This window comes from Corvus hawaiiensis, chromosome 6 (genome assembly GCF_020740725.1).
Source record: "Corvus hawaiiensis isolate bCorHaw1 chromosome 6, bCorHaw1.pri.cur, whole genome shotgun sequence".
Classification (NCBI taxonomy): Eukaryota; Metazoa; Chordata; class Aves; order Passeriformes; family Corvidae; genus Corvus; species Corvus hawaiiensis.
This window is the reverse complement of record NC_063218.1, coordinates 31,879,315-31,899,905: the sequence shown is the minus strand read 5'-3', so window position 1 is coordinate 31,899,905 and position 20,591 is coordinate 31,879,315.

Genomic DNA, 20,591 nt, shown 5'->3' with positions numbered 1-20,591 from the left:
GAATCAAAACATAAAGTGGCAAATGTTGGGTCTTAAATGTAAAGCTGAGACTTTCAGAGTATGAGACATCCATTCCACTGGGGCTTGACTCACAAGTCATACTTCACAATTTATAGCAAAACTGGGTTCTTAACATATTGGAATAAAGATTTTTAACAAGCTTCCATCTGTTAAACCAGCGAATTGGCTTGGTCTGGTCATGCTTGCTGTTTTAATAAATAGCCAGCATCATTTTTCAAACCACAGCTTTGAAATTAGTTTGGAGCATTCCAACTCACACTCGTTGTGGCCAGTCCTGAAAGATTGACGTTGCTTGTACGTTTGGAGGAGCCTACACCACAGAGAGAGCCCAACCTCCCATCCTGGTGGCTTGGAAGAAAGGCATACCAGTGCCATTTAGGAAGGGTGGGCTGAGAAGTGACCTCAGGATAGCCACTTCCTTGACTAACGGTATTGCAAATGAGACATAATTGGTCTCAAACAGGAAGGGAGTTAACCACTAAAGTCCGAAAGCAACTCCCTGTCTGGAAGGTGTGTTTGCCACAGCAAAAAAAAGCTACTCTGTTAGCATGGGAAAATGAACTGAGGGCATATTTGTCTTTTTGCTGGGTTTTTCTTTTTCAACAGCACAAATGAAAATGTCAACAAAGAAGTGTGCATGGAATTAAATCCTTGCTTTTCCCTCTCTATAACAAGACATTTAGGGTGTACCTATATTTTTCAATCATTTTATATATTAGTATTAAAGGTTAAAGCAAAGCATCAGTAAAGATAAAATGAATGTTTGTGGTCAAGAGTAAAGCAGTCAAAAAGCCATCAAAAAGAAGTCATAATGGGAGAAGTTATTAAAAAAAAGGGGGGGGGGGGATTAAAAATATGACTATTAACAGCTAAAAAGATACACTAGCATGAAAGGCTGAACATGTTTTGTGTTATGCACCATGCTTCTCAAGTCTTGAGTGATAGGAGTATCCAAAACAGAAATGATGAGGATTTGGATGCTGACCACCAATCTATACCATTGGAGTGTTTCTTATGAGACAACAGGAATAAATGAATTGTGCAGTTTGTTGTTTCTTCTCTATTTCTACATCGACGCTCATCAGTTTCTCACTCATGCTTTTATGGGGTGTTTGATCCAAACCTTTTCTCCTTTCCATCTCAGTCTTGTCCCAGTTCTCATGAACTCCAAGAGACTGCAAAGCACAGGAAGTGACAAAGGTTCAGTGAAATGGTTGCTTAAATAATATAATCTGTTTGAAGCAGCTGAGGTGACATAGCTGAAATAATAAAAAAATGAGTAAATTAAAGGAGCATGAAGCATGTGAGCCCAAAGTATTGAAATCTGGCAGCATTAGAAGCAAATTAAAAAAGTATGATGTGGCCTTTAACGTATGGAGTCGTCCTCTCATGGAAAATTCAATACAAACTCACATGCACACATCCATACCTATATGTATGTATATATAAAAGCAGGTCCTTAACTTATATTTCAGGCTGGGGGGAGGTTTTGGTTCTAAGTCTCTCTTTTTCAAATGATTCACTTAGGAACTGCTTTTGTGAAAAGTTCTTAGCATAATTCTATTGGATTCTCCTAGAAAAAGAAATAAGGTATTTTTAGAAAGCTTATTTTGCTTTCCCTTGAACTGTAGGGCTTTTTTTTTTTTTTAATAGTAACTCAGTCTTTTGGTTTTCTTTCATCCCTTTCACCCCCTCTGTTGCTATTCCTTGAGAACTGTGGGTGGCTGATGAAGCGGTGAACATCACATGATGTCACTTAGCAACCTGATGTTCATAAATAGCAACAATCATTTTTCTAATGGCTATTTTCCCCATCAAAAAAAAAGTTTAGATCCATTCCATTCTGACAGTGCTGAATTCTTCGTCTGATTTCCAGTACATTTATTGCTTATGCTTTCCTTTTTGGGGGTCCAATTTCACATGATTATATCATGGCTGATAATATTAGGAGGCCTCTAACTTTTTTCTGAGCTTACTGGTAACATGCAATGACAGTAATTGTCAGCACCATTGAAGATCTTTAAGAATAGTCTCCTCTCTGTTTTCCTCAATGCCTGCATTGCATGTCTCAGATGCTCTCAACACACTGTTGGTGAGATGAAATCAGAAGGGTCATCCACAAAAAATGTTTTTATTTTTAAATATCTTTGGGGAATGCTCAGGAAGCTCAGAGATTTACCAATTCTTTCAGAAAGAATCTGGTAGGATTTGTGTGTATCCTCTTAGTATAATAATTTAAAATATTGGTTTTACTGTGAAGGACTGTGTCTGTTAAATGACAATTTCTTGCAAACAGCTTACCTTCACATGAGTATTTAGATGGAAACCAAAAGAGAAAATTCTAAACTATGGAAAGTAGAATTGTTCAAGCCTTTGAAAAGGATCTTGCAAAAAATCGCTTAGGAAATATAGCAAAATTATGCAACCACCTAAGCCCAGCTTGTCCTTGAGGAGTTCTCTCTGAGAGCATAGAAGAACAACCAACCCCAAATCCTGTCCGTGCAGCATCCGTTCCCCTCTCCCTAACCATATGGCTGCTCCTCAGAGAGCTGGGGGCTCTGTAACTGAGAAGAGGGAGTAATGTGGGTGAAACCAAGACACTGTCATCGTGTGTGCGTGACTGCTTCCACAAATCCTCCAGCTACTCTGTAAATACTCCTCTCCTTCTCACTATTTGCATTGGTAATTCATACACCAAGTAAGTAATGGCTGAACTACACAGATGGGAAAAGTATCTGGTTTTCTTGCTCCCTTAATTGTTTTATAATTTGATTAAAAAAAAAATATATATATATACTACAGAAGAAAGAAATAAGGAAGACTGTAGTTCCTTTCTATTTCCAAGACATCTTTGTCATTCATACCTTCTTTCTGTGGATCTGCATTTCAGTTCTATAAAACCGGGGGAAAAACCCCTCAGATAGAAACACTTATGCCCCAGAGCTCTATACTGCTCTCACATAGCTGCAGTCTCTCGCATCAGCAAACTGTTGCTATCTGAGCCACTTTAGGCACAGCAGCTCATGTCTGGAGGGTGACAGCAATGAAATCTCTACAAGCAGTCTTGAAATTTTAGCTTCACTGTGTCTGGTGGAAGCCAAAAGAATAAAACTGCAAAATAAACTGCTTCCTCTTATTGAGGGAAGTGAGGACAGAGGTACCTAATCAACAGCTCTCTGTCTACTAAAACCTTTAAACTCAGCTTAACAGGAGAGGCAGATAAAGTGATACATGTAATATATTAATTTCTACATTTTCTTCCTGTGAGCAAGCAAAATTAAGACTATTGTAATGAAAGATGAATTAATCCAAACTGGAAATTGATGTAAATTATGCAGACTGAGAAAATGAATATTATGGCCTCTGCAAATGCATTTTTTATTCTCTGCCAATACAAGGTTTATTTTTTTTTAATTCACATTTTTATTACTATATACTGATGGGATTATTCACAGAAACCATCACATTCTGGGTCTGCTGGCTGGAGACATAGGAAGATAAAGTCCTTAGCCTGATTACTTCCCGACATTTATTTGCCTCACAATCTTTTTGCATTTTATAGTGCGAATTAGAGTTGGAAGACATACCTAAATCAAAGAGAGGTTGTGGGGTGTAGCAAAACTAAAATCTCAAAATAGCTATGAGCTGCAATGAAGATGATTTTAGGAAGGAAGACTATTTCATGCTCTTTGTATTTCAGTAGATAGTGCTCTGTATACTATCTGCACACACAATGTATATGCATGGAATGGTTTTATAAACAGTGATTAGTATGTAGCCTTCCCTTAGTGCAATGGAAAGAACTTCTGGGGAAAAAACCTATATAGTAAATTCAAGCTATTCACAATTCTAGTTACATTTACTTGAAAATATATGTTTTGTCCCTTATTTTCTAACTCATCTTTGAGTTCAAGTATGTTCATAGAGGGGTTTCGCTTCAGTAGATCTGGCTTCTGCAGCAAAATATCAGGTAGCAAGTAAAAACATGCTAGTAAATAAGCTTCACAGCTTAACTGAATTTCATTGTAAGCTCCATACACAGAACTACGTGTTGTATTTAGATCTTTTTAGGTACTTACCTGAGAATGATATTCCTGAATAGTCTTTGAAAACCCCCATTTTAACAGTAAACTTACTTTTAATACATTTTATGTTAGCTCTTGATGCTGACCTTACCAAATTATCATTCTCCTTATTTGTTCCAGACATTAGGGGACACCTCTAACACAATTGGTATTATTTAGGACTTCTTTTGTGGGAGCTTTTGCTCATCCTTATTTTATTTTTTTTTACTCTGTAGGCACCCATTCAGATGCCAACCTACCTAGAAGATTTCCAATTATAAATAGGAATAAAAAGTAAGTAGTGCTGAGACATTACAAAACTTTGAGTTATGCTGTTTCCTATTTCTTTTACTAAATGAAGAGTTCAGCATCTTGCAAGGCAGGAAGCTCTCTGTTACAAATCACAGTATGTACAAAGTATGTAAGTTGTCAATGGCCCACTATTTTGGCAATGGAAAAACTCCTTTAAGACAATTTGAGTACACCTTGTAGGCACCCAGGGATCTTTTCACCACTCCTTTCTCACACAGAGCTGGTGCTCCTTGCTCTCTCTTTAAACATAAAGATAAAAATAAAGATCGTGAAAAAGCATTTTTAGATGGAAGAAGTTGGTTTAGTTGGTGATTCCACTGAGACACTGCTGTGTTTCCAGAAGAAAAATTCGGTGAACATAAAGGAGGAGTCAGGATAACATCCTGGAGCAGTTTCTAGGCCAGTTTTCAGCTCTATCAGTTTTCTTGAAGACAAGTTAATGGAGGGGCTCAAGTCCCCTAGGTTTTGCATGCAACCAGCTGCAATGCTGTGGTGTAAATGTGCAGCCTATCTTTCATAAAAGATGAAGAGTCTTAGATGTGGAAGGGTAAAGCTCATAAAACATTGATCTGAGCAAGAGATAGCTTAGTTATCCACTGGGAAATACCAAGGGACAGGCAAGGGTCCAGGTGTTGCTGTTGTTCTAAGTAACAGTCAAACTGTGTTTTTTAATCACTAAGAAAAGAGGGGAAGAGGTTGTATACTTCAACTCACTATTTCTACATTTTCTATGTTGTGGGAGACCCAAATTCGAACTTCTACTGTGCAGCCTTTGGTCACACCCCTCAGGTCACACCCCTCCAGCACCCCCAGACCCATCTGCCAACCCCCATCACCCCATCATGTGTGATGCCAACCCCACCTCCCCCTGCCCGCTGTCCCCGCTTCATGTCCCCAGCCTTGGCCCCCCCATCTCACCCCCATCATGTCCCTGTCCCCATCCCATCATGCTGCAGGCTGAGGCTTTCTCAGGCAAGCCTTCTTCTTGAAGACTGTCAGTTATGAATAAATTGTTTTCACTGAGAAATTCCTAGAATGAAGTCCTCCCCTACCCAGCTGCATGCCTTGGAAATGTGCCTTTTTGACACAGCAAATGTGTGTTCTATAGAAAGCAAACTGCACTGAAGAAATTGTCAGAGAGCCCAGTGGATGGAACAATCACCATCCATTAGGAGCACTGACACTAGCTCTGATGGGGTCTAAGCCTGGCACTCTTAGCCCAAGGGGTTACTCAGACAGGCTGCACTACTGGGACTAATTCACATGCCCTCCTTACTGGAAAATTTTAGGTAGTAAATCAAGAACCATAGATAAACTATGAGGAACCTCTGTTTTATGAATCCTGGCAGATCCCTGGAGCTGCTCAGCAACTGGTTGTTTGGTATGATTGCAACCTGATGCACCTGTATGTCCAGCCAATGTATAATATACATTCACACATGAAATATTAGGCACTGAGTGGTTTCAGGTGCTTTTTAGTGTGGAGTAGATAAGGCAACTGTGTCTGTAAGTGCTTACAGAGACACTTGAAGAAAAAATCCTGGCTCTGAATTTAGCTCACAATCCCTATGAGGCGCAGTTGGCTGTCCATGAAAAGGGAACACCTCCTGAAAGTATTATAAAGGAAACTTGGTAAGACTGAGAAGTGTAAAGGCAGTACAGCTGTACAGAAAGAGGGGCAGGTTAATGTTCTTGATAGAATAAGACACTCTCTTGAAATATAGATCTCAGCTGGAGAAAACACATTTTCAAACAAAAATGTTAAGTAAGTTTCTTTCTAGATTCTACAGCTGTAGTAAACATTTATGAAGAAATGACCAATTTGAGAATCAAAAGGAAGATTAAGAGCTTTAGTTTTATATGCTAGCAGCCAAATTCATTTCTCACTTTGTGGAATTCATCCAGGCTTCCACTCTAACTTTAGTGAGTTATTCCAGATTTAAACCAGTGTAAGCAAGGGCAAGTTAAAAATACTTGTGCCACAATTGGCCTTGAAAATACATTTCTCCATGATAGACATTAAACTGACTGCTGAGGCAGACAGCATGTCTTGCCCATAATAATTTTGTATTTGCTTCTTTTCCTCAGTCCTTAAAATGAGTTCGTGACTTCATGACTCTTAGAGTAAATGCATTATATAATGAATACACTTTTTATTCAATATTTGGGGGAAATTAAAGTAAATGTTGTATGTAATAATACTGCATGGAAAAAGCAATGATAACAATCACATGAAGGAGTTAATATGAAGGCATTTAGTTAATCCTGTGGTCTGAGGTAAATGGCAGACAATCATGTAAACCTAATTAACATCATAAAACAGACAAACAGCATTAGCCCATCAGTTCTTGGCTAATCTCTTATTTTCTTCAGAATATCATGAATTGCATGAAAAGGTTAGGGCTTACATACTCAATTAAACCTAATTCCATAAATGATTTGTCATGCTTTAGCCAAAATTGACCCAGACTTTCAATCTACGCTCCTGCAAGCCGATCTTACACAGGCGGACCTCTGGAAACAAGCTTTGCCTAATGGCATTTCCTCCACGTTATTCTGGTACCTGAGCACAGAGAGAGGGATTAGTGAGAAAAGAGAGAAACCACACAACCATTGCAATAATTATGATACCAAATTTCAGTGCAGACAGTTAAGTGAAAGGAACCTTGCTGAAGCATCAGCACCTGGGGAAAGCTCCTGGGAATGAGTACGTTTTCTTTGGATTTTATTTTTGGTTAGGGGGAAGAATTTGTGACATTTCCTTTGGGGCTTTATAAAGCAAATATCCATAATGTATCATTACATTTAATTTCTGGTCATTCTCTTGTTTCCTTCTGCTGGTCATTAATCCTGGAGGATTCTACATCACTTGTAGATAGTCTTCCCATGAATATAGTACTGTGGCTGAACATCATGAGATGTACTTTGGATGTCACAAAGGTCATTTCTTTATACCTTTATACACAAATTTGGACAGAATATCAGAGGATAGACAATAGGAAACTTTTTAAAAAACTACTTATTTTTCACAAATTAACTTAGAATTGAGTAAATGGGAATCTCAGAAGGATTTTTGAAAAGTGAGTATTTTTTTATCTGCCTGAGCTACCTGAGAGAAACTAAATTTCAGCTCACAGATGAGAAGGATTATCAGATTAAAATATCCATGATAAACTAGCATGTTTTTCCTAGGGAAAAGGGTAATAGATTTCTTTTTTGGTTTTTTTTTCCCTGTTTATGTAGTACATATATGTTGCTTAAGAATAAACAGTTCAGTTATTTCATTATGTCAACTGTTAAAGGGTAAAAGTGCTAAAATCAGGTGCCAGCCCTGAATCCTTGTCCCTCTTCAGTCCTGACCTGGCAGTTGACCATCCCCAGGGAGAGTCAGTGGGGATTTTCCTGTATATACTGGGAGTGACAGGGAAGACACATAGAAGAGCAATTGTCTATCTGCTGGAAATCTCTGTTACGTTGTTCTGCTCAATTTTACCTACATATCTCCATCTCTGAAAGGAAGAGGAGGAAAAAAAATCTACTGGAATAGAGAACAGCTTTTCTACTTTAAACTCAGAATTTGTGCAAAATATTGGGTGCTTTGTCCATGATTCATGAAATTCAATGGACATTAGCTATAAACTTGAGAATTTTTTGTTTTGCAGAGACGTCACTATGATAGACTTTGAAGAACCTTTCTATTCAATTTGTATTGTCATACTTTGTTAACTGTATTGCCCTCTTCCTGTTGCCCTTCTTGTTTTATTTTTTCTCCTTATGACAAAGCAGTCTAATTAGATTTTTAAAAAAAATTACCCAAATATTAGTCTTTATTGAGAACTAATAGAGTAAAGAACTCCCTGTTAAGAAATAAAACAAATTAAGAGGGATACGTGCATGTAAGTAAAGAGGTGTCATGGAATGAGAGGAAAAGGGCAGCACCTTTAAATTAAGAAAGGAAAATGATGTAATAATGATTAAACCACAAAACAGAACTCCAACACAGTGAATAAGCAATGAAAATAAGGTAATAAAAAGGAGTACTGAACTAGCTCATGAGACATGTTATTACAGTGAACATTATGCTAGGGACTGTTTATTTTGCTTAGCATTATGGCCACCTTCAAGGTTGCTATGACAAATGTGTGAGCGTTTAACGGAAAATGAACATTTTTTTTTTAGCTAAGAAGGCATCCACCAGCTCTCTGCCTACTCAATTTCCTAAATTATGTGCCACATAAATTTAACTTCATTGGCACTAAACAAATGTTAACGTTAACCACTTATGGGTTAAAGCAATTTTTGAAATATTCAGTATGTTTCTCTGTTGAAATTCCTCAATCCATGAATTGTAATCCATGCAGTTTTGCTTGAAGAAAGCATTCACTCAAAATGTAAGGCACAATAACAGCACCTAAATAAGAATTTCTACTAGCTAAAGGGCTGATCCAGATTAAAAATGAATATATTCAGCTTCTACTGGATTTAAGGGAAATTAAAGTTTTTTTCATAACTGGCCTTTCAATGACTTTTTTTTCCATGGCACTGAAAGAGTCTTATTCATGTGTGACTAAGTGACACTAAAATTTATGCCAGGTTCTTACAGCAGAGGGAGTAAGGGAGGAAAAGCACAACAGGGTTTCTCCGTGCGATTTACAAAAACATTATCAATGTTGTTCATTCATTGAGCAGTGTCAAATTCAGAGGCCTGTTACCAGCTGGAATAGATGTACCGGACCAAAGAGGGAAAGGGGAATTCAGACCACAGTCTGAAAGTGAGGTAAAAGTAGAGCACAAAAAGGTCATTGGAACCCAGTGCACAGGAGGGTCACGCATTGACAGGGCTGTTCTCCAGGCTGTAATCCAACTTCTAAAGATTAAACTGGGTGTTTGGGATGTTTGGAGGCATAGGAAGCAGGTAAGGAGTTCCCACCTGGCCTGTCAGGATGTGTAAAGGGAGTGGTAGAAAGCTAGATTAACCTTGCAGCATTTGAAGCTGTGCAGGTAGTGCTTATTAATGTAATTAAATAATGAAAATACTAAATGGTGAGTGAGGTCACAGTGGAAGCTCTGAGATAAGAAGCAAAGATGGTGTAGAAAGACTATAAGATCAGGAAGCCCAACTAATCACATCTCAACATTTCAAAAGGAATGGATCGATTTCCTCTGCTGGGACCTCAAGCTGAAGGTACATTGCCCTCTAACCTGACAACAAAAGACATTATGTGTGATATTATTGATGGAAACCTTGTTATATGCTTTTTCTTTCCTGAAACATTGTTTAGGCATCCCTTTGTTTGCTAGTTCTTTCTGTGTTTTTAGGGGATGATTGGAAGAAAACCGTCATGGTTTTTACATCTTAACACAAGATTTGCAATTTCATCATTGAGGTGAGTGATGATGAGATGAGATGTAACTCCGTCACTGCCAGACTAACAAAAATCATGAGGAGGCTCCAAGTCACAGCACAGGAACCTGTAAGACTACAAGTGATACTGATCATGTTCTTGCCTGATGTTTGCTGTTGAAGATTCAGACTTGGGACAGATCTCCGAAAGAGCTGTCCATGACATTGTCAAAGGATCTCTAGAGTAGCATGCATATAGATGAGGCACTTCTGCAAATGTTCCCAAAGCTGATGCTCTTCTCTTCTAAAGCTACAGGCAGCAAGTAGCATAAAAGCCTAAACTTGCTGCTCAGGGAACACTGTATGTAAGCAAACAAGTGACTGAGAACTAGAGAGAAAAAAAACACAAACCAACCCAAAACACTTTTCTAGAATGTACTTGGTGGTGGGAGAGAAGCAGAATCTCCTGGCTGTGGAGATTTTGCTTGAGACACCACAATTTGTTTACCTGGTTATGCAGATTTTGCTTAAGGTACCACAATTTGCTTCAACATCAGGGTGGGTATATTTGCCATTCCTTGGGACATGCTGTGGTTCACTAAGCTCTCCTCAGCTGAAAAGAAACTTTTCATGCCATGCCTCTGCAGAGTGCTGCATGCGATATTTGTGTTGTTAGAAGAGCTGGAATGGAGACTGTGTTTGAGTTAAACAGATGAGCAGAACTAATGCAGGGGTTGAGCAAGGCTGAATACCAAGCTGCTAAGGTAACACCAGCTCAGCTTTCTCATTTTGATCAGTTAATGGCTTGAAAAAATTGAAGTGAACTTATACAGCTGATGTGTAGCATCAGCCCTCAATAACTCATCTGGAACTATTCCACCTGAAGAAGACTCTCAATAAACCACAGTAAGACATTGTTTACATGTTATCTAGTTGACTGATTAACTGCTGCTTGCTCACTGACATACATACTGGATGAACATAAGTCTTCAGCAAGCCTAAGTTTTTGGAAGAAATCACGATTGTGCACTCAGAAATCCTTTGCATTCACCACATTGTATATGAGTCCAGTTAATATTTTAAGCAATTTTACATCCTGAGTTGCTGAGATCTATGATCACTATAAATTCCTATATTCAAATATGGACTTGGAGGATGCTACCAAAAAAAAACCCTGTTTGGGAGATCTTTGCTTCAGTCCTGATTTGACATCACAAATTACTGTCAGCTGTGACTTAATAGTCAGTATCATAAGCAGACAAAGGTAAGACACTAAGTTTCCAGGTATTATGCTGATCTACATGATGTCATGCCAGGCTTTTGACTAACTCTGCATAACATAGCTATATCTATAGATATATGAATAACATAGCTAGACTACGTCCACTGACACTAAGCACCACTTGTTGATACTTACCTCTTTACTAGCTTTCTCTGCTTTTGTAAGAAATCAAGATAAGAGTGAACTGACAATCTTTTGAGATCTTCTTTAAAACTCTTGCTGTAGATGTGTTACTGACACATTACTTATTGTCCAAAAAAGAAACCAAAGAACTCACTGAAAATTCTGTTAGCATGTAGCTACCAGCCACATTTCAGAAGTTGTTTAAAGTCTGGTAAGTGACTATCCAAGCTTATCAGCAGCTGGTGAGATTACTGCAAGTACAGTTGATCTTCAATGTCAGAGATACAGTTAAGCACTAACTGCACCATGTAGTGGAAGTAGGGAAGAAAAGGATCATTGCAAGATGACTGCAGCTGATGAGGTGCCATCCAATCATCCATGTAAATATGCAATCTGAAATTCCTCTTGGGCTGCATCACAGATGTCAAAGTTCCACCAAGTCCTGGCAGTGTGTTCACCAAATGCTCTGACAGCCAAGACTTTCATCTCAAGTGATGTTGTGTTAGTATGTCAGTTGCTGTGTTTTTGCAGACATGAATCATTAATGATGTCAGCCTTTCCTAAATGACCTTTGTAACACGTGGGAGCAGTTCCATTTAAATGTTCTTACGTCCAGTTACCACACACAGAGTTTTAAACTGGGCATGCTTGAAGATCCTTTCTGCAGTACAATCATTGATTACACAAGGTGAGATTTTTCACACATGCAAAATTTGTAGAAGGCAAACAATCCCAGAAGCGGTTCACACACACAGCAGGACCTAGTTTGTCCATTTACAAACCTGTATCACGTTGATGTCTTGCAAAGGACAGGTCTTTAGCCAACAACCTGATAAGGAAGCCTACATTTTTTAAAGGTCATTTGTGTATAAATGATAGTAATGCAACCCATCACTGATTTAGTACATGCTACTTATGAATCAAAGAGCAAGCCCGGGTGGTGTTCTGTCCAGGTCTACAAAAAGACTCCACTGTGTTACCTTATGATTGCCTGCTTCGTGAAGGGGAAGGCTTCTATATCTTCCTCCAAAGATTAAAAGTAGGTTTTCAAGTGCAGGTGGTTAGGAAAAGTGAAAAATACACAAATCAAGGGAGCAAGGACTTGAAATAAGCTGTTGCCCAGTGCAGGCAGCTTTGCACTCAAGATGTAACTGAAGCCTGTCCCCAGGGGTATGATTAAAGGTAACTTCTATCTCATTTTTCAGCAGATATGTAGCCAACTGGAAATACCTGCACTGGGCAAAGCACATTGTAAAGGTTAGTTTGGAAGAAACTATTACGTGTTATCTAGAAATATAAAAGTCAACTGGTTGAGCATTTTCTAAATAATTCTAAGTAATAACAACTGTCCTAACAAACTGTTACAATACAGATCTGCTAATGTTCTCACCCTACTTTTCCCTCTAAATGTAAATGTTTATGTTAAAGAAAATCAGAGGGAATGGAGATAACTGCTGCAGCGAAGGAGTTTAAGTAGACACATCTGGGCCGCACATTCAGGGTGTGAAGTCAAAGGGAGTCTTACAGCTCCAGTGCCTTACAATCCTAACTCTGGTGCCAAAGGTATTTTACTGCAAGATTGAGGAGCGATAGCATGGAAAAGTACAACTAGCATAACCACTCCCACCCTCCCTTAGCTTACTTTCCACCTTATGGGAGGAGTAGGGGTTTTTTTGGTTGATCTTGGGGCAAAATCTTACTACCTTCCTTACACTACTGTAAAGCCTCACAGCAGCATTTATCAAGAAGTGGTATCTACAATTAATAAATCTTGAAGGAAAATACTATCAGTGGTCAGAACTGCCACCACATTCGTAAATGTGAGCCAGTTCAGAGGTGTCAGGCTGAACAAATGAGGACTGAGGGGAAGGCAAAGATGTGACTGGTCTAAAGGGAGGAGAAACTTTAGGCAATAATTGAGCATTTTTTTGAGAAATGGATTAATGGAGAGAAAAGCTATAGAGAGCATGGAGTCATCAAGGATAGTGCAGGAAGGACTTGAGTCACGATCAGCATGTTATTGAGTAAGCTGATGAGCCAGACTTACCACTTCACTGCTGGCTGGAGGTAAATGAGCAGGAATCTGTTGGCAGCAAGACACCCAACAAGCAAACGGTGTAGTTCAGGTACTTTTGAATTTTCCAGAAACACAAAAAGGGCCAAAGTTGTTAGAAAATTTCATTTTTCTAAACTTCATAGGAGATGAACAGGACTAAGAAATGTGATCTGGCAATTATATAGTTAAAATCTATTCTAGTAACCACTTAAGACAAATGTCAGTCTAAAAATGGGATGAATATTTGTGTGCAGTAACATTACTTCAATTTTTTAGTAGTGGCATGAAGGGGAATGACTCAGTCTTCTCAAGTCCCCACCCATCCTTTGGCTCTGGCTACTAAGAACATTTAAAATTTTGTAGTAGGTACAGGGTCCCAGAACCACTGATTAGCTGCCAGCTCTGCCTGTACTTACCCAGGTTCAGTCTCACCCTGCTGCTGATGCTTCAATATGAGCAGATGCACATGCCTTCCAAATATAGTCTGCACAGGCATTTTTACCTAGCTTTGCTCAGGCTTCAGATTCCAGACAGGTTTTAGAGGTGCTTTTAAGATAGATTGGTAATCTGGAAAAGGTTTGGAGGTCCTGAATTAATTTTTTTTTTGACTAAACTATCTTGAAGTTAGAAACTGTGAAAACATTTTTTGTGCCAAAAGAGCACGTGAAGCAGCTGTTCAGTACTTACACAAACACCTGTGAATATTTTTAAGCTTACTAACATTTAGCTTCCCCCTCACCTCAATACCATGCTAATACCTATTAGTTATATTGAAAAGCCTTTGTTCATGAAATATATTCATATTTTAATAATTCTGACAGTGAAAAACATTGAGTTATAGTGATGACATGACTAAAATGACAGTCCTTCAATGGTAACTTGAAATACTCAAGCATTACCAGTAGGATTTGCCTCAAAATTAGAGATCAGATTTAGCAGGCACAAAATTACATCACTTATTCTGAAACTCTTTTGCTTCTCCAAAATTCTTAATTTTCTTGAAAAACAAGCCACAGAATTGCTGATGCAGTAAGTGAATTCTGGAGATCACCTAGTCCAACCTCAAGCGCCCAAAGTGGGGTCAGTTTGAGCAGATTACTCAGGGACCTGCCTCAGTGAGTTCTGAATGTCTCCAAGGATGGAGTCTCACCACCTCTCTGGCCAACAAGCTCCAAAAGCACTAAAGCCTTCAGAACTATGACTTTAGAAATGTAAGTTTACTAACGTAGCTAACACAGAGATATCTGTGCAAGTCGGCCACAAACTAGAACTAATCAGAAGTCTGGATAACACCACTATTTTAGAACGGTGTTGTTAATTGAAATGTCTGGACAGCAATCAACCTTCCATACCAATCAATTAGCTATTCATCTGTTGATCTGCAAATCACAGACATGCACCATTTACAAAGAGGAGCGTTCTGTAGTATGACTTGGCAGATTTCTGAGATACTGCCTATTATGGAAGAGCCAGGGCCTTGACTGTATCACACTTATTCATTCAGGTACACAAAAAGGCTCAAAGGCCTTGGAGAAGTCAGGAGCTGCATAGCTGTATTCAGAATGTTTGAAATTTCTTGTGAATGCTGCATCACTTGTCAACACATCCTGAAGAGATTAATTTTGTGAGCAGGACCAAGGTGATGCTCCTCTTCCTCTGCTCTCCCTCTCTATTACTATGATTCCACAGAGGTAATTTAACCTGTGTCCCACAGTATACCTCTTCACTTTGCAGGGATCACCATTCTCACTTCTCATGTCTCTGCTAATTTCCAGGCTTCTAAGAACTAACTGAAGATCACTAAGCCCAAGGAAGCAGGAAGAGTCATTCAGCATTCTCATGAGAGAAGTAGCCCTGAAAGAAAAGCAGTTCTCTCCTTCATAAGCAGCATTTTTAACACTTAGCTGTAGAGTCATGGAAAACAAGAACAATGGATCGTGCACAGCTGGTGACTCAAGTGTCTCTAGTACTGTTGAGGACCAACAGTGACAACCTTCCCAAACTAATTTCCACCTTGTTGGTTTCAACATAGTTCCAACAACTGTTACAATTATTTAACTCTATTACCAATGTGATTGTTAGGGCAAGTGAGCAATTTAAGGGTTGTTTAGAGCTTCAGTGTTTTAGTTTTCTTGCTCCCCTTGAAAAGAGTCGCCCAGTAATGTTTTGCAGAATCCAGCCCACTACCCATCTTATAAACAGTTAAATGCAAGTAGGCAAGAGACAAAAGAAAACTTAGGTAAAACCATATCAGGCTTGGAAAAGAGTTCTTTGGATTGATCAGTCTGTGGCTGAATACCCACCTAATGGAGACAACTTGTCAGCATTATTCAAGAGTGATGCAGTATTTCAAACTCTTTTGGTCCTTGCAATACAACTTTTAAATACTATTTATAATGGCCATTTAGTAATCAGCAGCTATCATCATCAGATGCACACACAGCCTGTAAAAACCTCTATGTGCTGGCAGAGAAAGCTGAAGACGACTTCAGAACACATAGAAAGAAAAAGGGAACAAGTTACGGAGAAAAGACAGGAAAGATGAAGTCACTGTAACACTTCCCTCACAGGCAATACAAAGCAACAACAGAAAAGCACCTAAGGACACTGACAGGTACAAAGAGACAGCCAGCTCCAGCAAAGGGCAGTGATAACTGCTGACAGCAGCAATATGTTTGCAGAACCCCTTTTTACTTTAGAAACAATATTCTCATACTTTTGGTTTGAAAGAAGTAGTTCACTACACCGCTTGCTGTTTACGTGGGATACAAAATGGCAAGTTACCTACACAGAGGGCTAGGAGGCGTCAGGTGTAAAGAGATTTTACTACAAATGTAGTACTGGAAGGAGAGAGCTCATACAAGAATGGCTTGGCAGGTTGCAATATTGGAGTAAGGAAGATTAGCCCCTAACTCAAAGCCAGTTTTGCATGCAACAGTAAGTTTGATCATATTAACAGGCTTTCTTGTAGCTAATTTTAGCACTGACCAGAGAAACAGATTTGGTTGATCAGTACTGGGTCGACATTTAGAAAGGTGTCTCCTCCTCTTTCAAAGTTATTATTTGGTCAGCTTACTTACCCTGACTCGTATTAGTCAAAATCAGAATGCAGAAGAGGTTTTTGTTGGTGGTTTAAAAAATAAAAAAGCAGCAAATGCCGAATATGAAATAATTGTTCCTGTGCATTACCTCGAACTGACATAGATAATTGCATATTGCTAAAAACATCGGATATAATTTGGTGGGTACTGAGATATGCCTGGAGTCTGCCAAACCACCACTTAGCTGAAATCACAATTATCTGAGAAGCTTATTCTGTCAAAGACTTTTTTTTCCTCAAATATTCCCAAACTCCTCAAGCCAGGGCATGGATATCTAGAGATACAAGTTTCTTGAAGAATTGACTTATCTCTTTTTTTTTCTTTTTCCTTCTAGGTAAAACCAAGTATTGTTAGTGATTCACAGTATGCATTACTCAAAGCACAATTAAGTCAGATCCCATTGTTTGTGTACACATGCTGTCCAATCTCAAATTAAAGGTATAAAATGTGAATTAATTTTATTGTCATTCATTTACTTGTTAGGTCTGTTTCCAAACTGTTAAATTACAGCTCAGTGTTCTCAAATTATGGAAGTGATGATACAATCCTACAGATTGAAGTCTTTCTGTTCGGCACAGGATCCCACAGTGATCCATGACAGTAAGCCAAAAGGTTCAAGAAACAGTGATAGAAAATGCTGAGTATTAATTGCTAAATAACTTGGATATTTTTGTGAATTCTCTTTAGAAACTGGCCACCAGCTCCGTGAACTCCAGTAACTGAGTCTGACTCAGCTGTAAAGAAAAAAAGATCAAGGAAAAAAAAGAATAAGAAACAAAAAACCCCCACAAAATCCACCACCACCACAAAAACTCCAAAATCAAAAAACCAAACCAAGTAGAAAAAAGAATGAGAAAAAAGAACAAGAAAAATAAATCAACCATAAAAAGAAATGAACAAGAACCCCTTGTTCAAACCCAGAAGATTGTGCATTAACCATGACATTAAGGTAGATTTGTCCGAGATGTAACACTAGGTTTCTAAATTGTATGAAACCATGTTTAATGCTGAACTACTTTCTCATGTGCGGTTTTCACATAGTTCTATAGTTTTCTCTACTAACTCCTCACCTTATTAGTCATTCAACTCATTTGCCTTTTTCATTTCTCTGGTGCATTTTCACATCATCAATTAAAAGCTCAAGTGTCTACACTTAATAGTCCATGTAACATTTACACCTGGCAATAAAAATTCTTCAAGTTAGAAACTGATCAAATGAATAGGGAGAATTACTTTATTGGCTGTAACCAATAAGAAAACATTTGTAAAACCTAGAGGCAAATACAATTCAATTTAAAATAATCTATCCTAAACCCTGACTACTGAACTTTCAAATTATGGTTTCACAGATTTCTACTTGTTCATTTTTCTTCATGGACTGATTAGTTTTTTCTTCCTTTTCTGGTGTATATCTTATTCTGTAACTTACACAAAGCTTAGAATTATATTCAGAGATACACATTTTTGAGGTGGGGTCAAGCGGGAACTCAGATATATACGTTTTATGGAAAGGAATCTTGACCTCCTCAGCATGATGTCAAGGACAAGTACTGCTGTGCATACAAAGCAAGCTGGTATAAGCCCATTTTTCTTTAAAACATTATAGAAACTCTTACAAATGGTTCTTAAAATGAAAGATGCTGGAGTTTGACGGTAATACCTGTATTTACTTCTTTTTATTCTGTTCTTGAGCTGCAACGTTTCATGTGCACTGTTCTGAGCAATCCCAACACAGAATGGAAAAACATGTTATTTTTTTCATTTCAAGATAGTTTTAATCAGGTAATTACAGGAAAAAACATTGAAACAGTTTTTATGGTGTTATCTACTACGTCAACTTACAAGGATATGATGTAACAAACCAGTTACAAACTTAAAGACATATATTTACATTATATACTCAAAATAATAAGCTATATTCATATTCTTTAAGCCAACACCTATGGGATGAGTTAATTAAATTATACATCATTTAGTAAACACAAATAGCAGTCGAGGTTTAATGGAAACAATATACGCATGAGGCACTTTGAGGTCATTAGGGTGAAAAGCAAATGGCACCAAGCAAAAGAAGGAAAACCATGTACAGCTTATACTGCAGCTTTAAACATGAAGGCTGCTTTTTCACCAAATGCTTTGATTTCTTTAACGAACCACAACTTTTGCAATTAAGGGAGAGAAACTTTCAGATGAAAAAAAAATCCCCAAATGAAAACTCAACAGCCCCCTCAACCCCTCTTTATATTTGTAAATGCACCAAAGGAAACAAGTTTTATCACCCAGCTGCTGGACTAATAGTACCATAAGGCATCTTTTTAAAGTTCTTGTTTTTGTTGCCAGCCAGTGATCCTAATCTTCATTTTACTAATATGAATGTATAGCTGTACTGGCTGCACATTGTGCCGTAAGCTTGGAAAAGATTTAAAGTCTAATTTAAACCTAGGCATTATTTACACATGTGTTCAGCATTATCCTCCAGGTACACCTGAACAGATTGTTTGGAAGAGAACTCATCTAAAATGAGAATGTTATATTCCAACATGCACAATTAAGGCATTCTTCAAAATACCTTTGCTTCTCTAGAGGAAACTGCATTGATTAAGACTGTTTGAAACATCTCTTCTATAAGCTCTTTAAGAGTTTTATGTCATCATTTTCTGCTGTTTACTAAACAGTTACCATAATAATTGTAGATGATTATTAGATATTGCTTTAACCATGCACACAGCTGTAGGTATACCCTTCACAGCTACTGAATTTCATGTGTAAGAGCACACACCCACCCATGCATACTCACAACTTCATTTGTACCACAAACCAAAGACCAAATTCCCTCTGCGTGAGCATCAAAACTCCATCACTTTGCTGTGGTAAGAACTTTGAGAGGGAAAATTTAAAAAAATAATAATCATAATAAAAAATGTTAATAAACGCACTTTTTTATAAGCCCCGTGACACAATGAAAAGAATTTTCATTTCATTCCTGGTTCTTAAGCTCCTGTAACAGGCCATCACAACAATTTTAAACCTAAAAAAATATATGGTTAAAGGATTTTTACTTCAGTATTAATAATGAAACTTAAGAAGCACGATGAGCTAAAGCACCCCAGTCAGATTCCAAATGACTATACTGTAAATTCATGGCTAAAGCATAACCTAATCGCGTACCTTAAACCGTGCACGGATAGCCCGTTAACTGCGATGTCATCAAGAGCTGTGCCTGAAGGCCGCCGAGCTTTCGCCCAGTAGATGGTGCCCGAGCGCCGCTCTAACTTAACTTCCCCCACTTAAAAGGGGAAACAATTTTCACGGTAACCGAGGCTTTCAACGAGCGAGGGACGTAGTATTCTGTGACGGTTTCCAAAGGCTCGGGTCCCCTCCAAGCAACACAAAGCTCTGCTGCTACATGCCTGACAAACTGTAGCTCCGATGTTAAGGGCAAGGATTACAGATCGGGGAAGAAATTTCTCTATTTCCAAATGCTTTAGAAAGTTATTTCAGAAGAGATAGAATAAACGTTAACGTGCCGCCAAAACCAGAAGATGTATGGATGCAACAAGCTGTTCTGGAAGGGGTTTGCTGTGTCTATCTTCCACTGATCATCTCCTAAATGTAACAGTGGGTAAGACCCCTAGCACCAGAGAAAAAGTACACATGCATGCTACTAAAACCAACCCTTACGGACCTTGGATCTTTGCATTCGTTTGGTCTCTCAAACCAGGCAAGCTGGCTGACACTTGCAGCACAACAGGAACAAGCGAGCATGGGCCCATCCAGTAACCTTTCTTAGATGATACAAGTCTTCAAAGAGAAAAGCAAAAGGTGAAAACATTTTAGCAGCAAAGTGGTTAAATGCAAGGTGAAAATATTAATGCACACATTTAACAAAAATATTAAAGTATATGTGTCATATAAAATACAGTACAGGACCAGGAGTTTCACTATGTTTTATAGTGCTCAGAAGAAACTGCTAAAACTAATTTCTTTCTGAAGTATATATACAATATTATTATATAGCATTTTCTTATACAGCCAGCAAGTTCTTTTCTTAGGTTGTTCATACCTCTCCTGAATTAGGACCCAAGCACTTACAAATATTAAATTCCTCTCATTCACTAGAAAAACATCACCATTTTTTATGAAAGTTGTTTTTAAAGTTAACAGTCTATTCTAGGCAACCAAGTTTAGCTGAAAATGTGTGAAGCATGAAAACCAACCAGAGTAGCAGCTTTCAAATACATAAACAGTAAAACCCAAGACTGCTGCTGCCATGTCATATTCTTGGACT